Consider the following 16,730-nt stretch of genomic DNA (forward strand, 5'->3'; position numbering starts at 1 on the left):
TATCAAAAGCTATAAGCTTTTATGCGTTGCAGTTTCAATGAAATCTATTACTCTCAAAAGATATTAGCAGACACACTCTCATGCTTTGCTACCATAGACTAACATGGCTTTCTTCCTACAATGTCTCGAATCCCAGAAACGTAAAATGCTCAACTTTGGCTGAACTATACTGTTTATCTCCATTTCCAATCCCATTTAACTGAGGGAGGAATTTGCATTTAAGTTCCTAGATGGACTCAATCGTACATTAGCTTGCTTATGTGCCCTTAAGTCCACTCTTCAAAAGGAAGGAGCTTCCAATTTTGTGGAGCTACTGTTCTCCAGTTGCCACAGTCCCTCCAGTTTGTGTGCTGCCATTCTTTCTGATGCTGAGGGGGATCTTGGCACTTCTGCAGCGTCACAAGAAATTGGCAGTGAGACTGAGATATAGCAGCCAGTAAAAACAGCGAGAAAGGAGCGGAGAGCAACGAGGCGTCTGATGATTCTGGATGTTATCAGTTTAAAAAGAACATTCTCTGCTTGAGAAACAAGGAAGCCATGACAGCAACTGCCCAAGGAGCAAATAAAACAAACAAACAAACATTTTTAATTTATCCTGAAATTGAAGAAGCCCACTTTTCCTACTTTTGTGTTATCAACATACCAGCAGATGCAAGGTAGCTCAGCTATTCTCCCTTGCCTTTTTTCTGCTCTCCCCCACCCCTGTTCAGAAAGAAACAACAATCCACCAAGCACTAATTAATATTTAATTTACTGCAAAATGTACTTATTATTTTCAAGTAATTGGCTGGATGCACAGCTGTGGCCACTAATGAAGAGAGAGAGGAGCAAAATGTGGGGGGAGGGGTGACAGAGGGGCGTCTCTTTTTTCTCCCTTCCCTTCTCTGATCACATCATGTTGCTAAGCTTTAAAGTGCATAATAAGTAAACACTAATTACTTTTTTTTTCTTTACAAATATTTTAAAATGCCTTCCCTTGCTTCTGGTCATGTTGGGCTTATTGCTCTTTGATTGCTTTATTACAGCAGTGTTAATAAGTGAAGAAAACACAAAGGACCTGGTTTTTTTTGGAAAGGTGCTGGAAAAATGTCCCCAAAATACTGAACAATGCAGTGAACCCTCACTGTGGAAAAAAAACCTCAAGCAGCGACCATTTATTATGGCTGCCTCAATAGATTCCTCATATATTGGATTGTTGGCGCTTTCTATGATGGCTTTGTCTCATTCTCTGAGTTACTGGCTTGCAACTCTTTTCAGGCTGGAAAATATTATTTTAGTGGCTAATAAAGGAAAGGTCGGTTGCTAATTGGTAAGGTAAGGCAAGTTCTCCGAAGGGGCACATTCATTTGGCAAAAATATATTCCTGGGAAAAGGGCCTGATCAGGGTTAGAAGACTCAAATGTATGCATGGAATACAATGGAATATTTTGGAGTGACCAGTCTAATAGAGAAAATAACTGGATTCATACCCATATAAGCCATGGCTTCACTAAAGCTTACTGAACAAACCACAATGGATGAGTTGACAAAATTAGCAAAAACCAAAGAAAATTGACTGTCTCTTGTAATATGTGAGCTAAGCCAATACGAGTGATTTCTGAAGTTTGTGGGACTTTGGAAAAGCTTCTCCAGGCTTTTGGGAAAGAGTAAGGATTTTTTATATTAAAATATGAGTTAAGAGGAACTTACAATACATTATCATACATAATGTATGTCATTACATGTGTCATACACATACACTGAATTGATACATGAATATAAACTATAATATCAGCCATCTGAGTTAAGTTAGTACTTATATTTTGGCTAGCCTTAAGGTTCAATAAACATACATTCCAGCTTTTGGTAAAACATGTTGGTGTAATTTATTTTTAATTGAGGTGAACTATTTCAGTTTGAATATTGTCACTCACCAGTCAAGAAACAAAACCATTTTATAAAAGATTATCTTTCCAAAAAGTTGAGAACTTATCTGGTTATCTGTGGGACCATATATTCTGAGTAAAATATGCTCACCTAAGATGTGCAGGCACCAAATCCTCACCTACTCCTATGAAATGCAGCAGGAGTGAATTTGGAGGTGAAAATTTATTCTATCCTGTGAAGTGATAGTATCACAGTCACTTTTAATTTTTAGGAAGGTAGATAAAACTTGGCTGTGGTGGAAAGCCCTTTGGGACAGAAAAGCTGAGAAGAATGGATGTTATCTGGGATGAGTAATGGGTAATGGAAATAGGATTGTTATATTCATTATATAGTTTGCATTATCCAAATACACATTTTATTATATTTGTATTATTAATGGACTTGTATGCTATTTAGCATTGATTGACTGAAACAACATATGTGTAGAAAGAGCTACTATCAATCTAAAACATTAAAAACCAATGACTTTATTACTGTATTTTTTGAAGTATAAGACACCCCTTTTTCCTTCAAAAAAGAGGCTGAAAATCCTCTAGGAAGCTTTTAGAGAGCTCCTGGGGGCTGGGGAGGGCAGAAATGAGCAAAAAATGGCACGTTTTTTGCTTAATTCCCCTCCCCCAGCCCCAAGGAGCACTATAAGCTTCCTAAAGGCTATCCATGCCCTTTTTTAAAATGAAAAATGGGTCCGTTTTTGCAAAGAATGGGCTGTTTTTTTGCTCGTTTTTGGGGGTCCCACCCCCGCAGGAGCACTCTGCAAGCCCCCTAAAGCTATTCATGTCTTTTTTGGGGGGGAAAATGGGTCTGTTTTTGCAAAAAAATGTGCTGTTTTTGGGAGGTTTGCAGAGTGCAAAATCTTTTTTTTTAATTTGCCTCTTCAAAATCTTGGTGCGTCTTATACTCCTGTGCATCTTATACTCCGAAAAATACAGTAATTACATTGAGCTTTCAGAAACAAAGAACAATGTTCTTTCTGAATTTGATAACTGCAAACTGGAAACAGGGAGACACTTCAAAGTTACCATACTATGGAATGCTGTTTTATCTTAGAATTGTCCTTGCTTTTACTTTAAATGGGTAAGCATTCACAACATTACTTCTCTGCCCATAATCCAGACACTTTGGAAACTTTTCCAGTTTTAAGTTTCTCCCGTAAGGCAGGTTGATTCACTTGCTTTTTCTAATTGCATGGTGTTGTCTTGTTCAGAAGCTTGATAGTCACTGATATTTTTGAACATCTATTAAAAGTCTTATTTTTATAACTTACAGGCAGTTCACAAAACTGTGAAGACCTTATCTATATATTCCTACAACACTAAAAGGCTATAACACTGAAGGAATTTTACTTGTCATTGTGAGACAGTAAATCATGGTGAAAATTTAAAAAAAAAATTGAGTTCCTTATGTCACCATCTAAGCTGATGTGATTCAGACAATATTTATTTGATTTATATCCCACTTCTTTTTGAAACTCTATATGGCATACATAGCACTCTTTCCTTTGATTCCCCCCACCACCACATATGCTTATGAGGAAGATTGGATTGAGAGATAATTACAGGTCCAAAATCAGTCAGTGAACTTCCGTAGCTGGGAGTGGACTTAAAACACTTTAACCAATACACCACACTGGCTATGAGATTATATTTGGTAGTTCTACATTTTCTGCTTAAAATTATTACTATGAATTCCCATGCAGAACTATCACAGCAGATGTGCTTCCTACCACAGGATTCCTTTCTCCCAGTGGGCTTTTCTTCTTTGATTAACTCTTCAAATATTATTCTAGCTAGACGGACATGAGGGAAAGTCTCATCAGCAGGAGACCAACAGCAGGTTGTTAAGAACTAGTCATAAAATAAGGACCACTGAAATGCTGAGGGAGATCAGCAAATAACAGCATGTCTCAAGAAGCCTGCGTGAGTCTTGATGATTTGGAGATAAAGAACAACTACATGTCTGGATTGTTTAAGTAAGTGAAGATGTTGCCATACACATGCAAAACATACGATGTTTATGTAATGACTTAGACACAAATGTGGTCTCCATTTTCAGGACACAGTTGCCATTTCTCCCAATCAAATGAGCACATTCTTGCAAGAACAGTACTATAAAAAGTGGAATCCTTCCATGTTTCACCAATAGTGTCAGTTGTGAAATCCTGGTGACTTCCTGGATAAATTCCTGCTGTTTCCAAAAAAGGGGAATATTTGTAGCTCAGGGCTGAAATTAGGGGTTTACTACCGCACTCCTTACCAGCACTGGTGATATTACCTAGTTTGGGTAATGAAATGTCTACAAGAAAACAAGCAAGCTCAGAGTGCATTGCTGTTTTCTTGGCAAGGTTTCAGAAATGATTTGCCATTGCTTGCTTCCTAGGGCTGAGAGACATTGACCGGCCAAAGACTATACAGTTGGCTCATGCTTAAGGCAGGACTAGAACTCTCCCAGTTTCTAGTCTGGTCCTTAACCACTACAGACTGGGTCTTTTATACAATGTAAAACAGTAATAGTTAAGGCTAGGCAGCACTTCATTTTCAAAGGAAAAAAACTACTTTGGGTTGCAAATATAGTATCATTTAGAACTCCTTAAAAGACATCATACAGTCACTCTACACCGCTGCCACATCAAGCTATGAAAAAATGTTTTACGGAGTTGTAGATACATTTGTACCCTTGCATGCTTCAAAATTCTTGTTTGCCTTTGGATCTGATGTACTTCCTGGCCCTCATAATGTAAAGGAATGTGTAGAAAACCGTGAAGGAGAAATGCAGGAACAGTTAAAGCAGATGTTGCTATTACTTTATTTGCCAAGGAAGCTTATATGGAAGACTGGCATTTCCGTAAACAAAGGCCTTGAAAATATGTTTTTACTATGATAGCTGTTGAAAAGAATGCTTTCCTGTAAGATACGTTTTGACAGGAGACTTGATCATATTGATCAACTTTTGAATAAGCATGGCATGAACGTTCTACTTGTGTTTAGATTTTAAAATGTAAAATTCCTTTGAGTTGAGTATGACTTCTACTGATTTCCACCTAAACATAATAAATGGCGCTAGTGTAACTCCTCACTCCTTTTCTATGCTTACCCTAAAACCCAAACTACAATCAGTGGTTATTTATCTTATAGTTTAGCCCAATGATTCTCAATCTCAGCAACGTTTTAAGAAGTGTGGACTTCAGCTCCCATTATACAGTTGAAGATAAATCTTAAAAGTTGCTAAGGTTGAGACACACTGGCTTAGCCCTTAGCCCTGGAGTTTCCTAATATTCTGCCTCCCCAGTACTAAGGTAACCAGGTCCAACTCAAATTAAGGGCTAATCTAGACTTATATAGCATTACAAGTAGTCTTTGCTTAGTGATCCTAGCTGGGACCTGAAGCAAAGCAGTTGTTAGGCAAAATATTACCACGCTGCTTAGCGATAGCAGTTCTAGTAGTCCTGGTTATGGTCATTAGGCCAGGACCATGCCTTCGTTAGGCAAGGACCTTACGCATCTCCTGTTCTACTATGTTCCCCTCAGCTTCATACCTCCCCTCTCTCCTTCCATTTCTGCTCTTTTGGCTGCCCTATACATGGCCACACCTGCTGCCCTGCACCTCCACTGTCCTGCACCTCTGCCTCCCCCATCTCTAGCAGACCCTCATTGTCTTCCTCCTGCTGATGACAAGATACGCTTGGGAAGGCCTCATGCCCATCTTGGAAAAGCGTGTGGCCAGTAGCTGCCTCAAAAAGGGCCATGTGGGACACACCTCTCAGCAGCAGAAGGAAGAGGAGCATAAAGGTCAGCTGGAGTTTAGGGCAGAGTGCAGGATATCAGAGGTGGCAGAGAACAGGGCAGCAAAAAGAGCAAAGGTGAAGGAATATAGGCAAGTTGAAGGGCACCCTATTGTTGTAAATGCAGATGGGCTGCCAAATGCCTGAATTTTCACCAAATGACCACAGGGGTGCTACAACAGCTGCAGCTTTGAGGAACATTTGTATATGTCATTTGTTCAGTGCCTTTGGGACTTTGAAGTCACTGAACAAATGGTCATTAAGCAAGGATTACCTGTAATTAATAATTGAAGACTTTCTCTACTATTTGAATTTTTCCTATCCTGCAGGTCTTGTCTACTTTAAGGTAACTCAACTGCAGTTCTGAGTCAAAAGAGAAGACCCATCTGGAGCCCATTAATCAGAAAAAAAATGTGGGTTCTTTAGAACTTACTGGGTGTAGCAGAAGACTGAGCAAAGCAAAATCTTACTATTCAACAGAGGTTTGCTGTTATTATATAGAACAAAACTGCAAGGATTTATTTTTGTATATAAGAATGAAGGGTGATATAATTTCCCCACCCACAAAAACATTTATTTTCACCTTAAGTAATTTAAAAATAGCTGTTTAAAAAACTTTGAAATCATCAGCATCATAGCATTTACACTAGTAAAAATTAATGGGAAGGTTGCTGCTGCTGCTGGTGAGGTGTGCTCAGCATGGCGTGCACACACGTACATATCAAGCCATCATGCTCTGTTTGATTTGGGTTTTGCACGTGGGTGAATCAAACCAATGTGGTTTTCAAACCGCGATTCATAGTTTAATGTACTAAATACTCAATATTTGGTGTTTGTTTTGATATTTACCCATTGTTTATGAACAAACCATAGTTTAAGGTAATATTTGGGCTCCATCAGAGAGACACACACAATGAGTGGATTCTCTCAGAGCATTAAAGTTGTGCTCAGGCTCTGCTGAATGTTTCCTTTCTTCTGCTTCAAAGGAGTTATCTTTGATGCCCTTTGGATCTCGCTGAAATTTGTCATCATTCTGACTGGATAGTGCACACGGTATCTGTAAGACTATGAATAATCCCATGAATGAAAGCTAGTAGGCAGGAACTGACACAGTTGTCAGAGACCAAATACACCAGGAAAGATCCACTGGCACTGAAGCCAAGCAAATGAACACAGGTAAGAATATTAATATGTGCCGTCATTTCTTTCATAGTGGGCTATCTGAGAGAATTGGAAGCTGGTTCTTATTTTGGGATTATGGTACCAGAGCAGGGGAAAAATGCTACCGGTCTGGGTCGGTTCACCCAACCAGTAGTAAAAAATGCTACCTTTAGCTGAACCAGTAGTAAAAAAATGCTTTAAAAAGTAAAAAAAGTTTCGACAATCAGATATGCCGCACAATTGTTGGAACTTTTTAAAACTTTTTTTTTAGCATTTTTAACTACCTATTCGCCCAAACCGGTAGTAAAATGTATATTTTTTACTACCAATCAGCTGTGGGACAATAAGCTGTGCCTGGTTGTCTGTGAGGTTCCTGCTTGTTGCAGAAGCCATTTTGTGTGAAGTCCAGCTGCTTTTGCATTGTGTGTGAATCAGTTGTGTAGCTTTTGTGTTAATTTTGTGTAAAGTGTGAGAGTTTGTTTTTGAGCTCTCTGTGACTCTGTGAGGTTCCTGCTTCTTGCAGGAGCCATTTTGTGTGAAGTCCAGTTCCTTTTACATTGTGTGTGAGTCAATTGTGCAGCCACCACCCATCCAGTCATATGACAAGCAACCCACACCTGCCCGGTCACATGACCACCAAGCCACACCCACAGAACCAGTAGGGAAAATGTTTGAATTTCACCACTGTACTTTTACACCACTGTATATGTTGACCTTTATTCTCTGATCGTTGTTTGGATGTGCTGGATGACTAACTGAGAAGAGACACAGTCTTCTCAAGTATGGTACTCTACTTGTATTTTCTTTTTTGGGTATCAGATAAAGATATATTTAACAATTAAATTAATTAGTTGTTCATTTACTGTTTTATCATCCTAGTTTTTCTATATTGTAGTTGCTTCCATGTTACATGGTTTATTGGTTTATTTATGAGACAGCCTTATAATGTTTATCTTGAAGTACAGCACAGAAAGCAATAGTATGAGAGGCTGCTGTTGGGGGGGGGTCTAGAAAAATGAATGGGAGAAAATGAATACAAACTTTTGTCAAGAGTCTATTTGGAATGCAGCATTTTTCTTCCACTGAAGAATAGGTATGGAAGGCAAATTTTTCATCTGCATTTATTTTCCAACAGTTCCTTTGTAGAGGGGGGGCGGGGGCGGGACTCACAGTCCATTTTAAGGTTGAAACAAACAAGCCAACCGGGAATGATGGGTGTTACAATCTAATTCATCTCGAGTGCACCCCCTTAGGAGACAGTGCTAACCTTTCTAAACTTGTGAGAGAGAACAGCTTAAAGAATTCTTCAAAGCTTGCCAATGTCAACTGTCCCAGCATCCAAGAAAGTCTGAGATAGTTTCACCCCCAGCTGTTCCTTGTGTGCTTCCTCTCTTGTCCTTTAATTTTCTCACGTTGGTACTTCTTTGACTGTTTGGGTCACAATAGCAGTCGCAATCAAAACACTCTCTTCCTCACAACCACATTTTTATGTTGCTGCCAATGCTAGAGGCTTATAAAAAAAGGAGTCAGAGAAAAGACAATATTGAGTCTGCTCTTTGGCAAGCTCGGGAGTTGTTTTTGTTCACTGTTTGATTTGTTTTTACAGTCTGTCCAGCCCTCTCTCCACCTCTCCAGGACCACAAAAAGGCACAATGTCAATAACCCGTCCCTCTCCTTGGCTTTTCGTTTTCTGAATGCATTAACCTCAGGGCTCACACTGAAAAACACCATGATGGTGAAGGCCTAATCCATCCTCTTCAATCTGCTGGCCTCCAGATGTGTTGACATAGCTACTGGTTGACGATTTTGGAAGTTGAATGCAACTGGAGAAATTAGATTGGAGAAGACCAAGTGCGCCATCTAGACAGGGGTGACAAACTCACAGTCCATGGGCCGGATGCGTGACATGCTGGCCAGCCTCACCCCCGTTTTAGTGAAGGGGGAAAAAGTTCCGATACATCACATGATGACAATGTGTGGTTGCGAGTTTGACACCCCTGATGTTCTCACCGGTTATTTATAGCATCATTCAACCAACATTTTGCTGGTAGTGTACAACAGTAATGAAGACAAGCATCACTTCAATTATGGCTTAGCAGACACTATAAATCAGTAAGGAAACAGCTTTAAAAACTCATAAGGATGCTTATCAGAATCGTTTTTGGATTAGCACCAATGTGATCTTTTTTTTTGCTTCTACCTGAACTCATTTAGGCCATTAATAATTACAATAATGCATATATAATGCAATTAGGAAGATAGTTTGATATTGCATTGGAGATGTGTTGCCCTGAGGCAAAAGATACAATTTATTATAAAACCAAAACCAGATATCTGTGGCTATCATTCCAAGAGAGCAGGTATTTAGAGTTATACTAAAATACTTGGGAGAGACTGATCAAGAAGAATTTCACATCTTAGTTTATGATACCTAATGCTGAATCCTATCAGTCATAAACACAGAGCTGGGTGAATTATAATGGTTGGGCCTTGCCTAGATTCATATATCTGCTAGCTTGAGAAATCTGTCAATTTTGATTTCATTCAACTTTTCATTTTCATACCAGGCCAAATTCAATTTTATTATATTTTTTCATTTTGCAAGTATGTCTTATCTGGTTTTGCAAACTTGTTTTTTTAAAGTTCATATATATTCTACCACATTTCTCCAAATATATGCATTAGATAGTGATTTTATCTAATATATACAGATTTGACATACAATTTTAAAACAATGAATGCTTGTAAAACATATTTTTACATTGTATTGGAAGAGTACATTGCAAAATTGGGAAAACTGAATTTCAACGGATAAATATGACAAATTGGTTTCAAACTGCAAAAATCAAAGATGAACCAAATTAATTTCTCCCCCACCCTAGCAAATGTGATCAAGGATAAGCCCCGTCTGGATTCTGTAATCATTCACATAAATAGCTTAATGATAAATGAAAAACTGAATAAATTAGTGGAAACTGAGTAAGAAAGTAGGACTACCAAATAGTAAGAGTAATAGTTGAAGCAACAAAAGTGGTAGACATATAGTCAACAAAAGGAAAATAGGAGGAGAAAGGGCTCTCTTTGGTTCCTAGAATATAAAACTAATAACAAATTTAAGAAACTAGCTTGACTTATGGTCTAGGCAAGATATAATTAAAAAACCCACTGTTTAAATCCTTTTGTTCATTTTGGCAGTTTTTCTTTACTTTTGTACTGTTTGCCATACATTTAGGTTATACTATAATTATGAACTTTGAGAGGCAATCATTTCATAGACACAAAAAAGAACTTATACTCTAATTTTGATTTTACTCTTGCACAAATGTATAAAGTATTATTGTTAAAATGCAATTTTAACATTAATTAAATTAGAAGCAACATTAGTAATATTAATTTTCAAATATTATATTAGTTGATGAGCACTACATTACATTTACATCCATTATAAAGAATTTGAGTAATTTTCCATGCAATGTTTCAGGGATCACAATAAATTAAAAAAGAACAAATGTTTTTCTGGTTTATTTTATAGCACTACTTTCTTTTCTTGGTTCTTTAATTAACCATTTGCTAATATAGGGCTTGCGGGAACTGATTCTGAAATGGAAAGTTAATTAAAGGGTCAGTAACTAAGTAAACTGCTTTGAACATTAAATGAGGACCTTACTGACAGAAAATTACAACCAAGAAATGACTAATTAAGGGCCAATACCTAGGAAAATAGAAACATTTCAAGTAGGAATATTTTGCTGATCAAAGCCTGAAAACTTAAAAAAAATCTAGACAAACAGTTCCATCAAACTAATGGAACTATTATTCCTGAGTAAGCTCCTATGGATAGTATGAACTATAGGATTATTTGAGGGAATATAACAACAATGTTATACGGTACAGTAAATGTTATTGGTTTAAACTAATTACAAAACAGTTTGATAAGAACTCCAAAGCCTACTTACCGGTACTTATATACCATATCCAGAGGGGGGAAAGATTGTCCGTGCTTCAGCTTGAATTTTAGCATATTGAATTGGTAGTGATTGGATAGTTTTAGATAGTGGTCCTAAATCCTCTCTTTCAAATGCTTCATCTATTTTCCCCTCCCCCTTGGGGTAAGGTGGAACATCTATCCCAGGGGAATTGGAAACCCTTGACAAGGTAGACACTATTGATAAAGGAATATAAACATTTATATTATGACAGCAGCAACAGCTTCACAGATCCTAAACCTGAATAGCCCAAAGAGATTGTTGGGTTCAATCTATCATATTCAGAATACTGGTAAGTTGAAGACTGTATTTTATAGGAGCTCTCCGCAACCCTCCATAAAAATGTATTAGATTAGTAATTTGAGTCCCAAATGACCGATTTGAAACAATTGCTTTCTTATCATTTTTCTGAAAGTGCCTGTTTCATGAGAAATTGCAGAGAGGGGGGAAAAAAGCTTTTTTTTTCTCCTAAAAAAGAATTGTAGTCAGTTATTAAGGGCAGGTGAGACTAGGGAGTACCCATACGTTAAATAGATTCATGCTTTGACATCCTGTACACAGGAGCATCATAGTACAACACAGGAATTATTTTATATATGAACAATTCAGAAGAATTATATATTGGAGCACAGTGCTACAACTTATTGTCTGTGGGCTTTATTGCTCCCCAGAAGACACACATGGGCCCATTATAGGTATCTTGTTCCTCTTCCTACAGTTTACCAACTAGTAGACCAAGAGGCTACAAGACACCATCTTTACTAGAGGAATGGGCAGCCATAAATCATCATCTTCTTGTGAAATGGGCTCAGAATTGTTTTATTCTCATTACTCATTAGGGACATGGTAATACTGTATTGCAGTGGGGATATGCCTTCAGCAAGAGGAAAAGAGAAATCTTTTTTAACAGCATAAAAGGCTTAACATGGTACAGGAAATCATAATACCCCCTATTATTAAAGGCAGATTTATAAAGCATTAAATTGAGGAAAATTGCCTTGTTTCAGAATATTAAAATTGTAAAAAATAAAAATGCATCCTCTAATATTACTCTTAATTTTCAGAAATTTCAACAATAATTATTGATGAGGACAGGTCTCAGCTATCCACAATTTTTTTTAAATACCGTAAAAGAAATTGAATAGCAGGGTAATCCTTTCAATTTTACAGTAATGAAAATAGTGGTACTGCAATATTAATAATAATATTGAAGGTTATAATACAAATATGTTTTAAAATAAATTATTTTGGGAAAGGGGAATTGACACCCTGGCTGTTTACAAAATAGCCACTTCTCAAAATGAAAGAGATAATATTCTTAACATGAATCCTGAGAAGAATTAATGCTTGTTTCTTTCATAAGCAGCTCTCTACAAGATACAGAATCTATTACACAAAGGGGCAGTTTTTTTCAGTTTCCATCACTTGCAGTAAGATTTGTATGTAAATATATTAATAGTACTATTAATAATTTAACAGGGGCAAGACATGCTGTGTTTACATAATAAATATGATTAAGAGTTTTCATCACATGACGGTAGTGAACGGTCATGCTACCACAGATTTATTGTCGATATGGCTTTAAATGTTAATCAGACAATCAAACAATTGTTTCTAGAGCCTAGCTATATGCAATACAAATGTCCTTTGAACAATAAACTAGGTACAACACTATCTGAAGAAATCTCCCATCTAGCAAGCTGACATTACTACCTAGGGCAAGATTAGGTCACTAGATATCCTTCACTGGTATTAGGTCACAATGTCCACAAGTCCAGCTAATAAATAGAAATCAAAGGAGGTAAAGTCTGAAGCAAGTGAAAGGTGCCCTGTTACTTACTCCCTAATGTATGGAATCATGCACACAATGTAGAAAAATGTGCAACTGCTCACAGCACATACATAAAGAATTACAAGGTCATCATGAAGTGGCACATGGGACATATAGCAAAGACAATACTTTTACTATTGTTGAAGAGATTAAAATTAATTTCATTCAAGGACTAAACATGAGAGTTTTACAGAGTATGACATAGGAGTAAGACATTAGTGCAACTAAGTGTTAATGCAATTCGAAAACTCACAGAAATTTGTCCTGCCTTATAGCATGGGCATATACGTAGGCAAGATTGTATTTTATTTTAGAGATTAAAATGTCATCATTAGGTTTCCTAAGAAGCAGAAATCGCTTTAAATAGACCATATAAAGCATATTTTTAAAAATGAGTGGGGCCTTATAGGCCATTTTAATTACTGGGTAAAAGGCTAGAGAGAGACAGACAAACATTTATTGACCTGGCTTCATACCCTCCCTCCTAGGAGTCTTGGACCAGAACAGTGTTTCTCTGTCTAGAGAATTCTGAAAGTTGAAGTCCACACATTTTAAAGTTGTCATAGTTGAGAGACACTGAACTGGAGCCCCGAAGACTTACCCAGAAGTTTACTTGCAGGTTGCCTGTTATTTTATAAGTAATTTTAAGCAGGGAGGATGGGGCCTACTCATTCCTCCTCAACCCTGGGATTGCCCTCAGTGTCACTGGTTTAGCCAACTTCTAATGGCAATGAGAGACAGGAAAACTTGGCCAGGGATGAAATAGAGTTACCGTATTTTTCAGAGTATAAGACGCACTCTCTCCCCCCAAAAAGAGGGTGAAAATCTGGGTGTGTCTTATACACAAAATACAACCATTTTTGGTTTCCTGAAACCCCGCCCCATGCATCCCATTTTTCGCAAAAATGAACGCAGAGAGGGTTTAGGAGGCCTACAAAGTGCTCCTGGAAGCTGGGAAAGGCAAAAACGAGGGGAAAATGGGCCTTTTTTAAAAAAAATGAGGCATGCAGTGGGTTTGGGAGGCCTGTAAAGTGCTCCTGGGGGCTGAGGAGGGCAAAAACAAGTGAAAATGGGCCCGTTTTTCACAAAAACGGGGGTGTTTTGCCCTCCCAAGCCCCCAGGAGCACTTTACAAGCCTTCCAAACCCTCTGCATGCCTCGTTTTTGCCCTCCCTGGTTGATAAACAGGCCCAGTTTTTGCTTCGTTTTGCCCTTCTCAGCCCCCAAGAGCACTTTACAGGCCTTCCAAACCCTCTGCATGGCCTGTTTTTGCCCTCCCTGGTCTTTAGGAGCAATTTGCAGGCCTCCTAAACTCTCTGCATGCCCAGCTTTTCACAAAAAACGCAGGCAAGGGCAAAAACTTTTTTATTTAAAAATAAAAGGTAAATAAAAAGTTTTATTTACCTCTTCAAAATCTTGATGCGTCTTATACTCCGGTGCATCTTATAGTCTGAAAAATGCAGTAGTTATATTTCTTCTACCAGTGATCCACAATGCATAATAATGATCAGCAAACCGTATAGCAAGTTACCGTATTTTTCTGAGTATAAGACGCACCTTTTTCCCTCAAAAAAGAAGCTGAAAATCTGGGTGCATCTTATACATTGAATACAGCATTTTTTGCCTCCCAAAGCCCTGCCTCCTTTACCAAAATGGCAATGCATACCCTTATGGAGGCTTTCAGAGAGCTCCTGGGGCTGGGAAGGGAAGAAATGAGCAAAAAACAGGCTGTTTTTTGCCCCCCCAGCCCCCAGCAGCACTCTAGAAGCCTCCATAAGGCTATGCATACAATTTTTTTTGACAAAAAACGGGCCTTTTTGCTCGTTTTTGGTGCCCCCCCCAGGAGCATTCTGCAAGCCCCCCCAAGGCTATTCAAGCCTTTTAAAAAAATGGGCCTGCTTTTGCGAAAAATGGGCCATTTCTGGGAGGTTTGCAGAGTGCAAAAACTTTTTTTTCCCTTTTGGAAAGCTCTTTAACTGATTGATGAGAATTACATTGATCAAGTGCTGTGCCAGCAGAAACAAAGTCTTAGGCTCTGCAGATTGTCAGTGATTTCCTTCTACAGCACATGGAAAATACACCTGGAAACATCTACCTACCTACCTACTCACTCTCTCTCTCCTTACCTACCTACTGTATTTCTCTCTCTTTCTCTCCCTCTCTATCCCTCTATCTACCTACTTTTTTAAAAATTTGTGTTTTCAAAACCTTGGGGCATCTTATACACTGGTGCGTCTTATACTCTGAAAAATCGATAAATAATTGGCTACTGGGAAAACTGGATATGATTTCACACACTATCATGGCCTTCATTTCTATGAATAAAAGCAGTGTGTACCTGGTAGCCAACTCTGGATTAAGTAGGGATAGAAATGAAATGACTAGGTTGAATGGGTTATAGGGTTTGTAGCTCTTTGGGAAGAATGAGATAGTTGCTTCTGTGCATAGCAGTCTTGCAATCAATCTATTCATAGCCCTCTGGGGAGGTTCTGAATCTTTCCTCTGGCAGAAATCAGGTTTTATTCTAGCCCAGAAGTGGGGGGTATTAATTTGAACTGAAGGCATGGTCACTGGCGCCAGATTGTCAAACTATAATTTTATATTAGCCACCATAATACTTACTAGAATTTTATGACAATATCTACATGTCCAAGCAGAGTTTAATGAGAAAATCTATAGTTTTGCTAGGGTATTTTCTCCTAGTTTGCATAACCTTGACTACAATCCACTAAAGCTTCTGTCCCAAGATAATAAAAAGGTGATAAAAACAAGCTATAAAAATCAGTTTGTATGTATATTTGAAACAGACACTACAAGATTATGGATTGTTTCCACAAAAATAAAAGAAAACAAAATGCTCCCAGCTGGCGATTAATCTAAGGAGAAAGGAGAGAGGAATAAATGAAACAATTTAAATACAATTTCTAAGAAGAATGCAGGAATATACAAAAGACAATTTGGCAGTGATGGTGAAATGGAGCAATATTGGCCCAGAAATATAGATATTTAATTCTTGAATACAATTTGCAAAATTGATTTGCAAGAACTTATAACTAGGCCTTTTTAAGTTGAAGAAGGAATATCAGTTAACAGTGGAACCTGTGTCCTGCTAGATTAGTTGCACCTTTGCTGAAAGCCAGCATCTTTCGAAGGAAATCTTGTTTCACCAACTTTTAAAATATTTTTAAAACTGTGTGTAAGAGAAGGAGATGGATGAGAGATGCTGGCAGATTACTAGAAACTTAGAAGCTGAAAAGGCTAATCAGCAGAAGAGTTATACTTATAGCATATCACTTTTTTGGATCTTAAACATTGTAATTTAATCCTCCCTTATCTTCCCAGGCATAAAAGGTAAAAATTAAGCTCAATTTTCCTCAGATAAAGCTAGGGGAAAATGCTGTCTAAACTCCTAGTAAAATTGATGATATTGAGCTAAATGTATCAATGCTCTGACATTCTACGTGACAATTTCTTATGCTTGTAATAAATTAAAATTCAATTCAACCTCATCCCAGCTCATTGTTGATTCATGAAAAGGACAAGAATCTCTCTCTCTGTCTCTGTCTATCTATCTAGAGTTTGAGATCCAAGGACGCATGACAGGATGAGTTCCCATTTCTTGCCCCAACCCCTGACTTCCGAGCAGTTTAAAACATGCAAATGACAGTAGATAAATAGATAACAGTTTGGTGGGAAGGTAACAGCAATCCATGAGCCCAGCCATATGAGTGTTTTCCCAAAGCAGGATATTCTTTGGGAGAAAGCAGGGAGAGGTTGATATGTGATTCATTACATTCAGAGTTTTTCTAGCCTCCTAGAGAAGCTCAATCTGTATCTATCAACTATTTCAGCTCTGGATGGTGCTAATTTCCTTTCCCTATTTACTGTCAATGCAAAGAGGTTTGGGTTTTGTTTTTTGGTAAATATTACAAATCTGTCAGCCTAGTGTTACAATGTCCTTTCTCTTCCCCTTCTGTCTAATCCAAATTGGGGATGGGCTGGGAAAAAGCCTGCAGCTTGTCAACTCAGAATTGTTTTTCCTATAATTT

At 37.9% G+C, this 16,730-nt stretch overlaps 1 protein-coding gene across 3 annotated transcripts in view; it reads right to left on the reverse strand.

Annotated features, from left to right (window-relative positions):
* Nucleotides 1–16,730, reverse strand: part of RNF220 (ring finger protein 220) — a 402,605-nt gene that overhangs the window by 168,193 nt on the left and 217,682 nt on the right. The window lies entirely within an intron of this gene.

Source organism: Thamnophis elegans, chromosome 5 (assembly GCF_009769535.1).
Source record: "Thamnophis elegans isolate rThaEle1 chromosome 5, rThaEle1.pri, whole genome shotgun sequence".
NCBI classification, from domain to species: Eukaryota; Metazoa; Chordata; class Lepidosauria; order Squamata; family Colubridae; genus Thamnophis; species Thamnophis elegans.